This window comes from Danio rerio, chromosome 4, assembly GCF_052040795.2.
Source record: "Danio rerio strain M-AB ecotype USA chromosome 4, GRCz13ab, whole genome shotgun sequence".
NCBI lineage: Eukaryota > Metazoa > Chordata > Actinopteri > Cypriniformes > Danionidae > Danio > Danio rerio.
This window is the reverse complement of record NC_141024.2, coordinates 64,398,683-64,415,989: the sequence shown is the minus strand read 5'-3', so window position 1 is coordinate 64,415,989 and position 17,307 is coordinate 64,398,683. Positions and strand designations below refer to the sequence as shown.

General features: G+C 35.4%; 2 long non-coding RNA genes across 2 annotated transcripts in view; both read right to left on the bottom strand.

Annotated features, from left to right (window-relative positions):
• Positions 1-17,307, bottom strand: part of LOC147845171 (uncharacterized) — a 72,309-nt gene that overhangs the window by 50,148 nt on the left and 4,854 nt on the right. Inside the window, exon 2 of the long non-coding RNA XR_015484478.2 lies at positions 9,533-16,804. This is a non-coding gene — a long non-coding RNA (uncharacterized LOC147845171). The remainder of the gene's footprint in view (positions 1-9,532; positions 16,805-17,307) is intronic.
• On the bottom strand, positions 461-8,875 carry LOC148682321 (uncharacterized). Its single transcript, XR_015942984.1, has 3 exons — positions 7,147-8,875; positions 2,113-5,837; positions 461-1,818 (listed from the first exon to the last, which is right to left on the bottom strand). It is a non-coding gene; the product is annotated as an uncharacterized LOC148682321 (long non-coding RNA).

Here is a 17,307-nt window from a genome sequence, read left to right as displayed (position 1 = left end):
ATGGGTGAATCAAATAAATATCCATATTATGCATTGTTGAAAAACAGAAGAAACATACATGGGAAATGCTACTACACTCACTCGTAAATTGCTCTTTTGCAGTGCCAATAGTGGACCTAAATATTAAATGCCTGGAGGGGACCTTTAGTGTTTTACTGTGGAGGGAGGCAGCTTTGACAGAGCTTTTTGTGGGTGATGAGGTCCTCATCTACGTCCCTGCGTCCAGGAAACAGGAATTGGAAAGTTCCATTCTTCAAATTACACAACTGTGGAGGTACATGTAAAACATTTCTATATTACAACAAACTGAGACAGTGTTGGTACATTGAAACTATATATATATATATATATATATATATATATATATATATATATATATATATATATATATATATACTATATATACTATAACTATATATATATATATATATATATATATTTTTTTTTTACATACCTAGATTGCAGAGGGCCAGATGCAAGAAACGGTCGTTGAAGTGATCGGGGTGTCCAATGTCAATCACACTTGCCACTTCCTGGGAAGTGACAGTGAAGTATACGTGGTTCCTCAGATCGTTTTTTCAGGAAACCCTGATGACCTTATTGCCAGGCTCCCGCTGCATTTGGCTTTAAAGCATGTCAACAGGCGTGTTTTTGAAATTAGTGAAGTTTCTGAGTAATTTTATTTAACTTTACAATGTTTGTTTTTTTGTTTTGTTTTTTAATAATCACTAATCAATCTTTTCTACTTCTGTTCTGTTCTACTTCTGTTCAGTTCCTCTTTTATTAATTGTACAGTTTAGTAAGTTTACAAGTTCACAAGTTAACAAGTAAAATATGAAATGTGTTTTACAAAAAGTGTTGTCTTTCATTACCCACAATTGCCCAATTTCAAATTTAACGTCTTAAGTTAAGCTAAAAACATACAAATTTATGCTAGAATAATGTTAACACTACGCTAATAAATGGTTAAATATAAAATTGATGTTATCAAATTAGTATCGATTTTGAGACATTCTGGTATCCAAATCCAAAATTATGGTATTGAGCGATCCCAATCTTCACACTTGGTTTCATACGTATTAGGGATGTCATCTTAGTAAAATCATTTTAAAGACAGGAACTTATTAAAACTATTTGCCATTTTTTGTGAGAAAAGCTATTCCACTATTTTTTACAAACAGAAACTCACATGTCTTTAAAGAACCTGTCAAAAAAACAAAACATCAACACTTGAACACGTCTCCCCAGGAAATGCAGAGTACCTCATTGCAAGGCTCCCATTGCACCTAATTATCAAACACCTTAATTATAGCATTATAGAAATTAAAGCAGGTTCATAGGTGTTATTTTCTTTTACTTGTTTTGATATTAAGTTTACTTAATTATATAAAAAATAAATATATATTTTTTGTCTCTTTTGAGGTTTAATTTAAGCCTTTGTTATCTGTTATTATTTCATTTCATTGTATCCCCTGTACATGGTATAAAAAAACAGATTTATTTAATTCAAAATTTTAAAAAAGTGTTGTGTACTCCATCACTATTGCCAAGTCTTAAAAGCATGTATTTGAAATCAGCAATTATACTACTACTAAAAACAGCAGCAACAAGATTAATAATAGTTTTGTAAAGTTTTGCATTTAATAAAAAGGTATAATAATTTGCCTTCCATTAAAAAAGCATTACTGCAAGAAACTTCTGATTTTAGCATAGAACATGTAATTTTAATAAACATGAATCAACAAATGGTCTGCTGATAAAAAAAATAAATAAATACTGTGAAAAATTATCTTTGCTACTGTTGAATATAAGTGTAGACTTTTTACATTTAGCAATCTTGGACAACACATTTTCATTTTCAACTAATGATTCAATAACTCAAACTTTGTTTTAATACTAGTTGTCTAACTTTTGAAGAACTATTCAGTAAACCTTTTGATGGCTGTTGCTATCTTTTGGTTTAACAATGTAACTGTTACAACTGCTTTGTATAACAAACATCTGTGTTTATATCCGAACTATACACTGTTACCGCAGCTGAAAAATACACTGTTAGACCTTACCGGGCTTTTTTACAGTAGAATACTGGCGACACTGTTGCCAGCTACTCACTGTAAAAGTTTGGTTATAGTAAGTAGCTGGCAACATCGTTGCCAGTTATTTACTGTGACCAAACCATTACAGAGAGTAGCTGGCAACAGTGTCGAAAGTTAATTACTGTAATAGAGCAGTAGTGGTAACTAACTGGAAACTGTGTACAGTTAATTACTGTACTGTAGTGTTACAGCTCACAGCATTATACTGCATACACATTAATAGTATGTCATATATAGTTATTGTAGTGTTACTAAAATTAATCAGTATTCTTAACTGTTATTAAAAATAGAAGGCATAAAACATTTCAGACAAATGTATTTTATTGTTTTAGCAGCAAACAAATATACAACATAAAATGTCAAACAAAATTAAGAAATCAGCAGATATGAATATTGTCTTACATATTACTGAGAGCCACAAGTCTGCACAGTAAGGCTGCAGTCACACTAATGTTTGAGCATGCAAAATTCTGTCATTCGGCACTGCGAAAAGGAGTGGGATTAAACAAAGTGATTAGAGCTTGAAAAAGCGAGCGACTGGTCCATAGTTTAAATTTTTGTTCAGAGAGGTCATGTTTTGATTTTTGATTGGTCTCAAGCAGTCACATGATGTGATTTCACAGGTCAGAGTTCCCCAAGCTTGAACTTTCCAATGCTGCAAACTGTGAAATTTGTCGCATGAGCTTGCATTCAACGTCTGCAGCATTCACATGCGTATGAATAGAAGTCTATAGGGAGAATAGGGCAGTGTGACTGGGACTTTAAGCTGTAACTCAAATTAAACACACCTGATCAAACTAATTAAGGCTTGTTAGAAATCTAGAGGTAAAGTTGAAGCAGGGGTGGAAACCAAACTGCAGTCCTTCAGGAATTTGGAGTTTGACCCCCAAGGTATATTCAGTAGCATACTTTTATAGCAACTGCCAACATTTATCACAATCACATATGCAATAAAAAAGCGTGTTTGTCAAACACTGGCACATACTGTGTCAATTCTCAAAAAAAAGTTTAAAATAATTATATTAAAAAATTTTTTTAAAAAGTCGGCAACACCGAAAAACCAAAGGATTCAATCTTTTATTGCTATAATTATTATTTACTTTAAAAATCTCATGACAACAAACTTGTCTATTGTCTCTAATATAAATTCATAGGTGGAAACACTGCTCTGAAAAATACTTAGCAACAAACTAACAATCTGGGACCTGACAGTGGAGCTTTTGTGTGTGGATGGCTATGTGTATCATGTTTTTGTGATTCCCTGTGATGATTTCTGTGCACATGTTACCTTACTGAGATGATGGAATTAATTTTGGCTTAGTTGCCAGAAAAATACATGAAACTGTTAGCATCTGTACATTATGGCAATAAGCAATATCAATAAATAAATATACTTAAACAAAAGTAATGTAAGAAGTTATATGAGGAGAGGCTAACTAGCTAACAATGTAGCTTTCAAGTACACAGTTTAAGAGAACAACAATATAAGTTAAAACACAGCCTTATTATAGAAACCCTCAAAAACATTTGAACACATTTTACTTACTCATTGTAGATTTTTATTTAAAGCCTAAAACATATCAGACTCTACATCTGAATTGATGGACAGAGAATAGAGCACACTCAGCAGTAAACAAATCAAACACCTGACTCCCTTAAAGGGCCAGCATTTTCTGAAAACTTGTTCTAACACCTTTGTGTTTAGAATAAGACAGACAGCCTGTGTGAGTGTGTTAATGCCTAAATCATTGTTTTCTGCCTTTAAAATGCACATATCTATAAATAGAAACATAAAGCATCAGAGTAGATGGGACAGTGATGGGTAATTTGTCATTTATAGTCAGTTACTATCTGTAATGGGTACAAAAACTAAATTACTGTAATTTATTCTTTGCACTACACAATTTCATACAAAGTCTACTCCTTTTACAGTAAAATACTGTTTCCTTCAATCACAGCAAGACACTGGCTGTTTTACAGTTATTTACTGCATAATCTACAGGGTAACAGTGCAGTTATAAAACTAAATCTAAAGGTAGTGTGTTGAAGCAGGGCTGGAACTAAATTCTTCTGGGCTGCGGCCCTCCAGGAGTTTACAGCCCTGGTACATAGCATATTTTCAAAGCAACTGCCTACATTTATCACAATCATGCACATATCATTGAATAAAAACAATAAAAATATACAAACTTCATCCAAAGCAAAAAAAATAAATAAATAAATAAATAATCTGATTCTCATGTCATTCTAAACCTGTAGTAATAATAAAAAAACACAACAAATAACCTGATTTAAAAGTTTATTTAGGAAAGCCTTTATACTATATTGTTAATGCCAGTTTTACTTACTTCATTTGAAGTTTTCCAGACAAATTCATTGAGTCTCTGCAAAAATGTATGTACGTGCTGTTTAAGATATTTTTTAAATAACACATTTTTACTAGTTATTTAGCAAAATACTAATATTCAGCTTAAAGTGCAATTTAAAAGCTTAACTATAGGCTAAACTAGGCAAATTAGATTAATTATAGGAAAAGTAAACAAAGGTATAAGAATTATTGTGACAATTTCTTTGCTCTGTGTGAATATTTTTGTCTTTAAATGCATCTCGTCCATATCTTATACTTACCTTTAAATAAGCTCTGTGGCATTGGTTGACTCCTGATACTCAATGTTAAAAACATAAAAGGAACCAAAGAAAACACAGAAATGGCTGCAGAGAAATTCAGCTAATCATCAATGCAATGTCTCCCTCTCCCCTCAATACTGACCATTCACATGCCAAAACTGAACAGTAAATATATATTATATATATAATATAAATAGCAACATAAAGCAACTGAGTAGATGGGGCAGTAATGATTGAACAGTGATTTATCATTTATTATCACAGTAAATATCTGTAATGGGTACATACAGTAAATGACTGTAATTTATTCTTTGCACTACAGAATTTCATACAAATCCTGCTCCATTTACAGTAAAATACTGTTTCTTTTCATTACAGCTAAACACTGGCTATTTACAGTTATTTACTGCATAATCTACAGTAAAGGTTAACAGTGCAGTGTTTTTTTTTTTTTTTGGCAAAACAACCAACATAGACTAATTCTTTCTGAAATTGCAATAATTCTCATAACAGTTAAAATTGATCTGCTTTTGGCAATTCAAGTATATAACAACTTTTTTCAAAGCTTTCCCCTCATAATTGTCATTGATTTGTAAGGTTATTAGTCTTGCTTTATTATTATTTGGCCTTGTTACGATAGCCTGCCATCAATATCACCCTATTTTTTGTTTGGACAAATTATAAACAATTAAATGAGACAAAACTGTAAAACCAGCATGAACTAAAGTGTAAATTAAACGAATACAAAATAACTCCAACAAGCAGTCTTTTTGTCATTACAAATGTAGAGAGATATGAAATTAATCCAACTGTTATAATTATCACTTTAAAATGTCAAGACACCAGTGGCAGGCACCACCAGGCATAGCAGCAGTAAAATAAGACATGGTGGCTTTAAGGAGTAGTCAGATTAGCAATGATATATGATGATTTGTTTGCTACTTTAAAGGATTATAATGATTCACAACAATGCTGGTTCGGTACAGTCAAGGATTATAATGATTCACAACAATGCTGGTTCGGTACAGTCAGGGAAAAAACTATGAATAAAATAGATCCATTTATTCATTTAAGCAAGAATTTATTGATTTTATTTATCTTTAAAACTAACCTCTGCATGCAAGGGCGTAGGTTTGCGCTTGACATACATAAGTATATTTACATATTAGAAGAGTTTAGATGCAAAAACCTCTGAATGCCATTTAATATTTTCTTCTAAAATTAGCATTTTTCTCCAACTCCTGTGTGTGGACTCAGTGATTTACCTTATATAGTGACAAATACGTTCTTTTCATTGCCTTTAAAGTGAAATAACTGAACATAAATATACAAGGCTGAGAAAAATGCTCATTTTACATGGCATTTAGAGGTTTTGGCATCTGAACTCTTCATTTCTTTATTCTAAAAATTTAAAAGTATTTTTATTATATATAAAACTTTAACAAAACTTACAGTTGAAACGTGTAAATAAAGCAATTTGACAAAATGGTAGGAAATTGTTTTGGTACATCAAAAAGTGTAGTTATAATAACTATCCAACAAGATTACCCAGCAAAAATTAGCTCCTTATATGTCACTAAAATGTATTATTTATACCTCAGGTGAATAACTGCAAAAAGGTTGTTTTTCATGAAAACAAATAACCCCTCCTTTCAATAAGCTGGCTACAGGCCTGAAAGTGTCAAGTTAAAATGTTTATTAACTGATAAAGAGAGAGTTTAATAAAGACTTTCGTTGATTTTTAGTACAAATTAAACATGTCTCACAGTATTATTAAAAGATGGAGCGCAGGCTGTAGTTTTTCTGACAAATTGTTTCACCTAAACTTGGAGATGTTAAGAGACTAAGAGAACTGGCAGGTTTATATACGTTTACACGTAGGTGTTTATTCTGCAGTTAGTTTTCAGGGAATATTGTTTACAGACTAAGTTATATCAGTCTGTTTTAACATTTGACTGACCGTAAAAGTGGTGAAAACACCAGTAATGGCAGGATTAACATGATGGACTCATTCAGTAGCAAACTTGAGTTTATGTGACTTACACTTTTCGTTGAAAAAAGCTCTTTATGTCCACCTTTTTTTGCTACCTCCATCCTCACTTGTGTGTGTCTGTCATACACCTCCTCACACATATCGGGAAATCCCCCCCGGGCAGTTGTTTTGGCGCTGTTTGTATCTGAAACTATGATCTGAAAGCAGCCACTCACATGACAGCAGGGAAAGGCACAGCCAATCACAATGTTCATATGTGTTTGGGGGCGGTGCGACTCGAGGAGAGAACGTGATTTAACCCTTTCGGCATGTCTAGGTTTATACTGACAGCGCGATGTTTTTAAGTGAATTAAATTATTGGTGGGGACATTTCAGTAGTTCGTGGATATTGGTGGGGACACGTCCCCACCGTCCACCCTAAATCTACACCCCTGTCTGCATGATCTGCATTATTGGAGAGATTTATGGTCCTCCTTCCAAGTCCTGCTTGCAAGAGTACTGCCTCATCTTTAGGGGTTTTGTCAGTATTTTTAGCTTGCAGGCAGAACTGAACTTCCATTAACTTAACCACAGATATACGTGGAACATCTCCAGACTTCCTTTTTCTTTTGCCTCCGAATAAAGTGATGGGAAGCATCTGGAATAAAGCATAGACAGTTATTAATAAATGAACCTCTAAGTATCAAAGGACCCTTTTTTAATCCAGATGTCCTTGCTGCTGTCTGTAACCACAATGACGTACTGGACCAGGTCCACTATGTAGTGCACCTTCTACCACCCACTAAATTAACGTGCATGCTACTGTGATGATTGGGTTTAGGGAATGGGGAGGTTTAGGTGATCGTCCATTACGTAGTTGACCTGGTCCAGTATGTCATTATGCTGCGGGCTGCAGCGAGGAGTGTCTCTTTTTAATAGTTATAAATCACCTGTTATGGCAAACTGTAATATTATTAATGTAACAGTTACTATGAATATATAAAAAAAAAACATTAAGCAAGTTTTAATATTTTAAATAAAGGCAAATAATTTAAACAAAGTAACAATTGTTGTTTTTTATGATCCAATCTTTGTGTATTAATGAAGTGAGAAATTGTATTAAAAAATGTGACCCTCTGTACTTTACTTTTATTTTTGCCAAAAATGAAGCAGTCCTGCTGTAGCAACCACTTACTTTTGCATCTCCTGCTGCACTGAGGCTGGTCTGACAGGTCGACTATATGTAGAACCAGTCGCAGAAGGCAGAGCAGAGGTGTGTTGTGGAGTTTTATCCCTTTCGTTTCTTATGCAGTCAATGAGCACTCGAACTGCACTCTCAATGTTTGTGTTCTGTTAATTTTGAGAAACAAAATAATTTTGAGAACAGGTAACATTTAACAAAAATGGAGAATAGAAGTCCTGAAAGCAGTGCCAAAAAGTTAAGGGTTCATCAATCCTTTATGAAAAAATATTATTTATTTCATAAATATACATTTTAAGCTAACATGACAGTTTTGGGTATAATCCATTACTAAGCAAAAATTATGTAATACATTTTTACTTAGTAAATGATTAAACCCAGCAATGCATTCTCTACTTACAATTACATTCTCTACTTTTACTTAAAGATTAAAACCTTCCTGTATTTTTATATTATACAATAAATATAATACACATTTTATTGTACTGCACTTTTTTTTGCTGAATTCTTGAACATTAACAATTTGAAAAACAACTAAAAAAAACCATTATGGATATTGTGTATGAAAATAAAGCAATAGGGGATATTTAAGGTCTGATTTTAAAACACGGTTTTCAAACTGTATTAAGGCCCAATTCTACCTCTTAGTCCTTCCTCTTTCCCCTACCATTCCTTTTTTTCACGTGAAGAGGTAGAGATGTCCCAATTCTCTTTAGCTTGAAGACGTAGGGCTAAGGGAAAAGACTATAGCACTCGAAACAAATATTTTTGTATTGGGGAAAGAAAGTTTTCCAGAATACACAGCCACAACAGCAGTACAGCTGCACCCGAAAGTCAAGAGATGCACAAATTAGTATTTTTTGTCATTATTAAGAATTTTATACAACAAACAAGCATTTGTTTTATTACATTCATAATGGTGTTCATGTTTTACCGTCATGCTTTAAAAAAAAAAAAAGCAAAATTTTGCCATCTATAATCCATAATAACGCCTGTATAGCATTCCCACAACATTCTGACACTTAATGACACTGGAATACCCTGTCAGAAAAGTGTAGTGGCTGAGAATGAGTTTTTTTACAGTATCTGCTATAATGTTGTTGTTTTCGTGTGTTTTAGTTAATTTTTTTAATCGATTGACAGCACTAATTTATATATATATATATATATATATATATATATATATATATATATATATATATATATACAACAGTTCTGTCTGGTTCTCAAATCTGATTGGCTGATAGTCGTGCAATATTCTGCAATATCAGAACTCCTACAGCCTCTTTACCCTTTGTATATTACTCCGCCCACATACAGCCAGCAAAAAGCAGACACTACAGATCTAAAGTTTAAAAGGTGCTTGCTCAGCTTTTTAACTGACAGCTTATGATTTGAATCCAATGTGGAAGAAAGTAGTTCCACATACAAAAGGGTTTTTTGTTTATACACAATTATGCCGTCAAAGTGTTGTATAAACGCAATATCACACTCGTAGCACTGCTACTCGTGTGATATTGCGTTATATATATATATATATATATATATATATATATATATATATATATATATATATATATATTTTTTTTTTTTTTTTTTTTTGCATCTGGCCCTTAGCCCAAAACGTTTGAACACCCCTGGTCTAGGGTTATGATTCTTGCTTTAGTTGCGTGAGGTCCTGGGTTCAAATCCCGGACAAGCCCCTGCAGTTCCCTGTTGTTTAGAGGGACATCTTAGTGTTCACAGAGGCCTGTTGCAATGCCAGTTTGCAAGCATTAGATGTCATCTAATGAAGGTCATGATTCCATAGTGTAATGGTTTGCACTCTGGACTTTGAATCCAGTGATTCAAGCTCAAATCTTGGTGGAACTGTTTTCCTTCTTTCTTTGCAGCTTCAAATCAATGAAATGAATGAGACCTATTTCAATCTTCTTTTGAAGAATTCCAGTTTGTCAGCAGATAGTGTCGTGACATAAACATTCCTTGCATAGTAGCTTGCTGGTCTAGGAGCATGATACTCGTTCATGCCGTGAGAAATCCCAGGTTCAAATTTTGGTTGAGCCCCTACACTTGTCTGCTGTTTTGTAAGGGCGTTGTGGCTTACACAGAGGCCTTTTTTCTGAGAATGCTGGTTTGTCAGCAGATAGTGTTGCCAAGTAAAGTCTGGGTGCAAGAGGTCCTGGGATCAAATACCCATATAAGTCTTGCAGAAGTCCCGGGTCCAAATGAAGCACAATCCCTGCTTGAGCTTTTTAAGGTATGTTCTGGCTCAATTGTTAAATAAGGATTTATGACCGTCTGCTGCTTCCGATGCCATCTAAAATATTCAGGCTTTTGTGGCTTGTTGATCTAGGGGTATGATTCTCGCTTTGGATGCGAGAGGTCCTGGGTTCAAATCTGGGACGAGCACTTGCAGTTCTTTGTTGTTTTGAGATGCCATCATGGTTTTTCCAGGAGCCTGTTTCAATGCCAGTTTGCAAGCATAAGATATCCTTTAATGAAGGTATTGGTGCCATGGTATAATGGTTAGCACTCTGGATTTAGAATGCAGTGATCCGAGCTCAAATCTTGGTGGAACTGTTTTCCTTCTTTCTTTGCAAATTCAAATCTGTGAAATGAATGAGACCTATTTTAATCACACCAATTAGTGAGTGGTTCGGATACTATGTGCTGAGATAGCTATTTGATGCTATCACGATCCTCTTACACCAATTACTTACATAATGTTATGTGTGTTTTTGCCATGCAGCTTAAATCTGTGTAATGGATAAGATCAATTTACCTCACTGAAGCAACTGGATTAAAAAAAAACAAAAATTTATAAGCAAACAAGTGACTCAACTTGTCGGTCTAGGGCTGCGACTCTTTTTTTGGGCAGGAGAAGTCCCGGGTCCACATGAGGCACAAGCCCTGCTTCAACACTTGAGCTTCTTAAGGTATATTCTGACTTGATAGTTAGATAATGATTTCTGACCATCTGATGCTTCTGATGCCATGTGAAATGTTCACACTTTAGTGGCTCGTTGGTCAAGGGCTATGATTCTTGCTTTGGGTGCGAGAGGTCCTGGGTGCAAATGAAGCAAAAGCCCTGTGTAACACTGCCCTTGTATGGCTCCTATTATATATGTTGACTAGTGTATTTTTATAATGGAGACCAACGCTAACTATTAGAATTCTTTTTGGACCAGAATTTAAAGGTAAGATTCGACTCACTGGAGCAAAAGAACAATACTTATAGTGATAATAGTGTAATCTAATTTTAAGATTGATAAATGAATCATATAAATTCACAACAAATAAACTGATGCAAAATATGTTGTATTGTTTTGCTTAATGCACTTTTGAGATTTAAAAGAAAGAAAACAAATAAAACCAATATAAAACAGTATAATACAACAGAGAATGTGAATAGTAAATTCAACAACAACAAACTGCTATAAACAGAAATGCAAAGTTCCAAACAATCCCTAAATTGTAATTTCAGATTGCAAAAACAAAGTCTTTGTTAAAAGTAAAGATGAACTTTTAATATAAAGTCTCTGTTTGAAGCCAAAGTGTCCAGTTGTGTCCCATAAAAAATATCCTTGTAGAAAACACGAGGAGAGGGAAAAAAAAAACAACTCTCTTAACAAATTAGTTTGGTCCTACCAGATCGGCAGATTTCATTCTCTTTTACCCAGTTCAGGCACGTATCAGTGGGATGGCTCGCCAGTCCAGACCAGAATATGAATATTCAGCCAGGACGATCTCAGGATGACCGTTCTCAACCAAGAACAACACCGGCAGTAGTGAGGAGGACAAAAAAACACACACAAAAAAAAAACCTGGCCAAAGACAGTAATTAGTGAAGGATAAAGTTGAATCAAGTCTATTTTGTCAGTTTTCTATTGATGTACTATCTCTCAACTGGTTGTTAGATCACTAGCTCTGGTCTGCTCGTTAGCTCTCCAGCTCTCGTGTGCTCGTTAGCTCTCCAGCTCTCACTGCTTGTTAACTCAATATCTCTCTAGTTCTCGGTTGTTTGTTAGCACTATATCTCTAGTTCTCGGTTGCTTGTCAACTCGCTACCTCTCTAGCTCTCGTTTGCTTGTTGGCACTATCTGCTTGTGCTTTTCGTCCGCATATGCGGGGGCGGAGCTAACTGCTCACTTCTCCAATCAAGATCAGGTACGAAAAAATTTGTTACTACCTTTAATTACATAGCAATCTTTCTGCTTTTTATTCACTTATTATTAAAGTATTAATAATAAAATAATATAAATAAATAATAAAAATAATACTTTCTTAACTGATTATTAGTGACCTAGATTTAGGATCTGGGTTACACCTGCTTCAATGCTTGAGCTTTTGAAGGTATGTTTCTGACTCAATTGTTAAATAAGGATTCATGACCATCTGCTGCTTCTGATCCCTTGTGAAATATTCAATCTTTTGTGGCTTGTTGGTCTAGGGGTATGATTCTCGCTTTAGGTGTCAGATGTCTCGCGTTCAAATCCCAGACGAGCCCTTCCAGTTCTCCTTTGTTTTAAGGGACATCATGATGTTCACAGAAGCCTGTTTTAATGCCAGTTTGCAAGCATTAGCAATGTTATGTGTGTTTTTGCCATGCAGCTTAAATCTGTGTAATGGATAAGATCAATTTACCTCACTGAAGCTACTGGATAAAAAAAAAACAACATTTTATAAGCAAACAAGGGACTCAACTTGTCGGTCTGGGGCTGCGACTCTTTTTATGGGCAGAAGAAGTCCAGGATCCAAATGAGGCACAGGCTCTGCTTCAACGCTTGAGCTTCTAAAGGTGTGTTCTGAGACAACTGTTAGATAATGATTTCTGACCATCTGATGCTTCTGATGCTATGTGAAATGTTCCCACTTTAGTTCCCCACTTTAGTTCAAATCCCGGACGAGCCCTTGCAGAAGTCCCGGGTCCAAATAAAGCACAAGCCCTGCTCCAACGCTTGAGCTTTTGAAGGTATGTTCTGACTCAATTGTTAAACATTCGTACGCATCACATCAGCTGTTAGCGGGAGTGATCATTCTCTCATTCGGTATTCACCTGCTTTCTATTGCTAGTGTGAACGCAATTATTTTTTTTGTTAGTCGTGCTGTTTCTTGATTCTAAAATTGCATTTGCACGCAGATTGGGTCATCCTTATAGTCAAATCCTGCTTTAAGAAAACCACAATTTAAAAATTATTTTCAACTAGCCAAAGTCGCTAGTGGAGGTATCTGTCTAACCTGCCAAAGCTGAAATTTACCAGCATTTGGCAGGTTGGCGGATGTTAATGTTAAGCCCTGATAGTAACCGTCTTTTCATGAGCTGCAATATTATTTTAATCTGAATGCAAGCTCTTTTCCGACAGAGTATGGGCTGCAGTTGCATGACTGACAACATCATAACTATTAAATGAAGTATTAAACAAAACATATCGTGCTAAAAATGTGTGGCAAACACGGTTACTTGCAAACTCCGTAACTTACCTCAGGCTTTACAGTGAATGATTTAGTCATTTTCATAGCAGACTTTTAACCCACCAGAAGTCTTTTATCCACTCTTCAAAAAATGTAAATGGTGAATTAACATTCACCACATGATCACTGATCAGATGTGCCACTATTTCTAACATTAGGTGGTGGAAAACTAAATCTGTCAGTGTTATTTTCATTCTCTCTGATCCAGACCTTAACATTTTTGTGGCAGTATCTCTCTGTCATCTGAACTGATTGACAGCTTATACTGACCAATGCGTTCGCGTTCATTGCAAGAGCAGTGGGCCAATCAGAAGAGCGGTGGGGCGGGCATTGTGGGTTTTGTTTACTGCAGCAAGTTGACATGACAACTGTTACTGAGCGCTGCGTTTGGCGTTTTTAAGTGCAAAAATGCATTCTGCGTGAAGCTCGCATAGATAAAAATTCAGGTGCATATGCGACCACAACAATTGTAATTTCAAGAAGGTTCAAGCACTTTGTTCAAACTTCAAGCACTTTTCTAACCTTAAAAACACTATATTAAAAATCAAGCATTTTCCAGGATTTCCAGCACCCGTACGAACCCTGAATGGTGGAGGGCCTAATCACAGATATTGATGAGACGGCCTACAGAGAGGACGTGTAAACGCTGAAGCAGTGGTTTCAGGAAAACCACCTGATGTTGAGCATCAGCAAAACCAAGTAACTGGTGGTGGAATTCAGGAGAGAGACGAGAGAACATAACCCATCACCATCAACGGGACATCAATGGAGAGAGTCAGAACTTTCAAGTTTCTTGGTATACACATCGCTGAGGATTTGACATGGACTGCTCACACAGACGCAGTGCTGAGGAAGGCACAACAATGCCTCTTCTTCCTCAGGTGTCTCAAGAGGTTTGGAATAAGCCCTCACATCCTCCGCTTATTCTACACCTGCATTGTGGAGAGCATCCTGTCTGGCTGTATCACCACCTGGTATGGAAATAGCACCAGCAGCAATCACAAAGGCCTGCATAGGATTGTGCAAACTGCTGGACGCATAGTAGGAGGTGAGCTGCCCTCCCTTCAGGACATCTACACCAGGCGGTGCATGAGGAAAGCCAAGAGAATTATCAGCGACTCCAGCCACCCAAGCCATAGACTTTTCTTTCCGCTACCCTCCTGCAGACGGTTCCGCAGCATCCAGTCACGCACTAGCTGGCTGAAGGAGAGTTTCTTCCCTCAGACTATCAGGCCTATGAACACTTAACACACCCCACGCAGACTCTTCCATACCCCTCACTGCACACCATCAATATGTAGCATGCACTGCACTTTAAAAAATCTACACTTGAAACAATACTGCCTACAACTATGTGGACACCTATTCATTGTATATATCGCTGTCAATTTTACATTGTTGTTGTGTCATTTTATTTGCACTGTCTGTATTTTGCACTGTGGTTGTATTTGCACTATTTGTATTTTGTACTGTCTAGAGCCAGCACCTAAGCTTTTCACTCATCATAGCACACGTGTTGCTGCTGATGTGACAATAAAAGTGATTAGATTGAATTTAAACAAGCTTATAAACTGCAAAGTTTTATCATCACCCCCGCCCAAGTGTCTTTTTTGTCAGTTATACAATATTTACTGTTGATCAAGTGTTGCATTGTTGCGTCCCCATAGTTCCTCAAACGTTCAAAGACGTTATTAGCTTTATCAAGCATAATGAAGGAAAAACTGCCAGCTGTGTAAACAGGCTGTGATCGCCACTGAAGAACACCTACAAAAAAAAACATTTTAAATAAGCAGTGCACTTTAAAGATGGCGATTTTGGTGAGTATCTCCTGGCTTTACAACTTATTTAATTAATTCCACCATTAGTTGTATTACAAATTATTGACCTTTTGTTTTTCCAAACAGTTCTTTTCACAGTTGTAACCTATTAAAATTATGACTTGAACCTATTTTGCAGGTTGCACAGTTATATATATATATATATATATATATATATATATATATATATATATATATATATATATATATATATTTGACATTTTGTTTTGATGCAGTATTTAACATTAATTGTCACTGAAATGGCATTTATATTTGGATTTGACAGGCGGGTATCCAATGTTTACTAAACCTGCTTACAAAAAAAAGTATGTCACAAATTAATCAGACTTAGAAATTCTAAAACTCCCTTTGCAATTGTTTTTAAGTAATACCAGAGGAATCCAGTGAAATTGCCGAACAAGCTCCCGGTGAGGTTTAGAGATTTCTCTGTTCCAACTGTTCGTCCTAGTTTACCACTGCAGGGAGTCTTCAAAGGCATCAGAAACAATTTCGGTAACACTTTATAATAACTACACACTATAAATAATTATTAAGCATTAGCAAATAGTGAACTCATTATCTGTTAAGCATTAATTCTACATTAATAGGCGTTAGTAAGCAGTTTATAACTGCAGCTACAAATGCTCTATTCTCTATTAATGGTCGTGTTTTCATACTTTCATGATTTATTTTTCATTACTAAATTAAGTATCACCTTATTTACAAACCATTTGTATTTAAGAGTAGTTGAGGGTTTTTAGGATCATTCAGAATTAGTTAGTAAATGATTAATAAACTATTGAAATCAAAGTTTATATGTCTTATTATTCAGGCATATAGTAATGGTTACTATATATGTTAATAAATTCTTTATTCACTCAACATTATGCAGTTTTGTGACCTAATCTAAAGTGAGGACTATTCATGCTTAATAAATCCCTTATAAACGACAAATAAATCCCTTATAAATTATATATTTTTGCAGGGGCAGGCAAAAGTCGGGAAATGGGAGGGGGCTGTGAAGATTCCTGCGGAAACGGCTGGGGTGGTGGTGTGACGGGGGGCTCCAATTAACTACGTGGCTAGGGGAGAAAACTGAGTGTTACTCAGGCTAGAAGGAAGGAAAAGAAGAAGGTAAGGTGGCTGGGTCATGCCCTCGCCCTTGAGTGGATGTGGGTTGATGGCTGGCGAGAGTCATCTGGGCTTCAGTGGAGTGCCTTTGGCTAGGACGTGTCTTGAAGGCATCAGGTGACAACCTTCCTAGAGCCTGGATTTGTTGCTGTAAAAGCCCTTTGTGCATCTGTGATAGCTGCTCATATTCTGAAACATAGTATACAGGAATGAGAGAAAGTAATTCAACACCTTTAATACAATTTTAAGACTCTTTCCACACATTTAAAGACCTTATAACCGCTTTTCAACCAGAAATGCTTGCGAGATTTATCTTACAGAATATTTACTAAATGTTAAATGTAAGAAATTAATCCAAACTAAAACATTTGTATACAGAAAACATGTATATTAAAATATAGCCGATTCAACAGGTTGTCGCCTATAGAGCTGCAGAATAATGGTGTTGCAGTAAACAAGCGGTAAGCTGACAAATTTTACTAGAATTCTACTGTAAGAACGGTCTTTAAACCACAGCGGTTCGAACTGTAGTTCTGCCGAGTGACTAAAAAGAAATCAGCATGATGGTAAAAAACTGTACATTTCTAGTCAAACCATTCTTCTGCAATCTTATACCAAAAACGGAAATAAGGGCAGTATTAATAGCTATAAATGTGGGAGAGCGTTGATATTATGTGATTGTATTGTATTGCTATATGGAACAATTAAGTGTTGATGTTAAATCAAAAGTAATTCACAAATACTTGAAAATGAAATGATTTAATGACAATAATTCTCTATGGTTACAACTGAATTAATAACAAAATACTGTATAAAATGATAAAATATGAAATGATAAAACATATGGTATAAATTGTACCCAGCTTAAATGTAAAATTAAAGTTACCAGAGGTAGAAGGAGAGACACAGAGGGAGGGAGAGAGAGACAAAGAGAGCAGGCCCAAAAGCCTGATAGCAGTAGAGTCAGAGAAGATAGACTCCAGAGGAGGA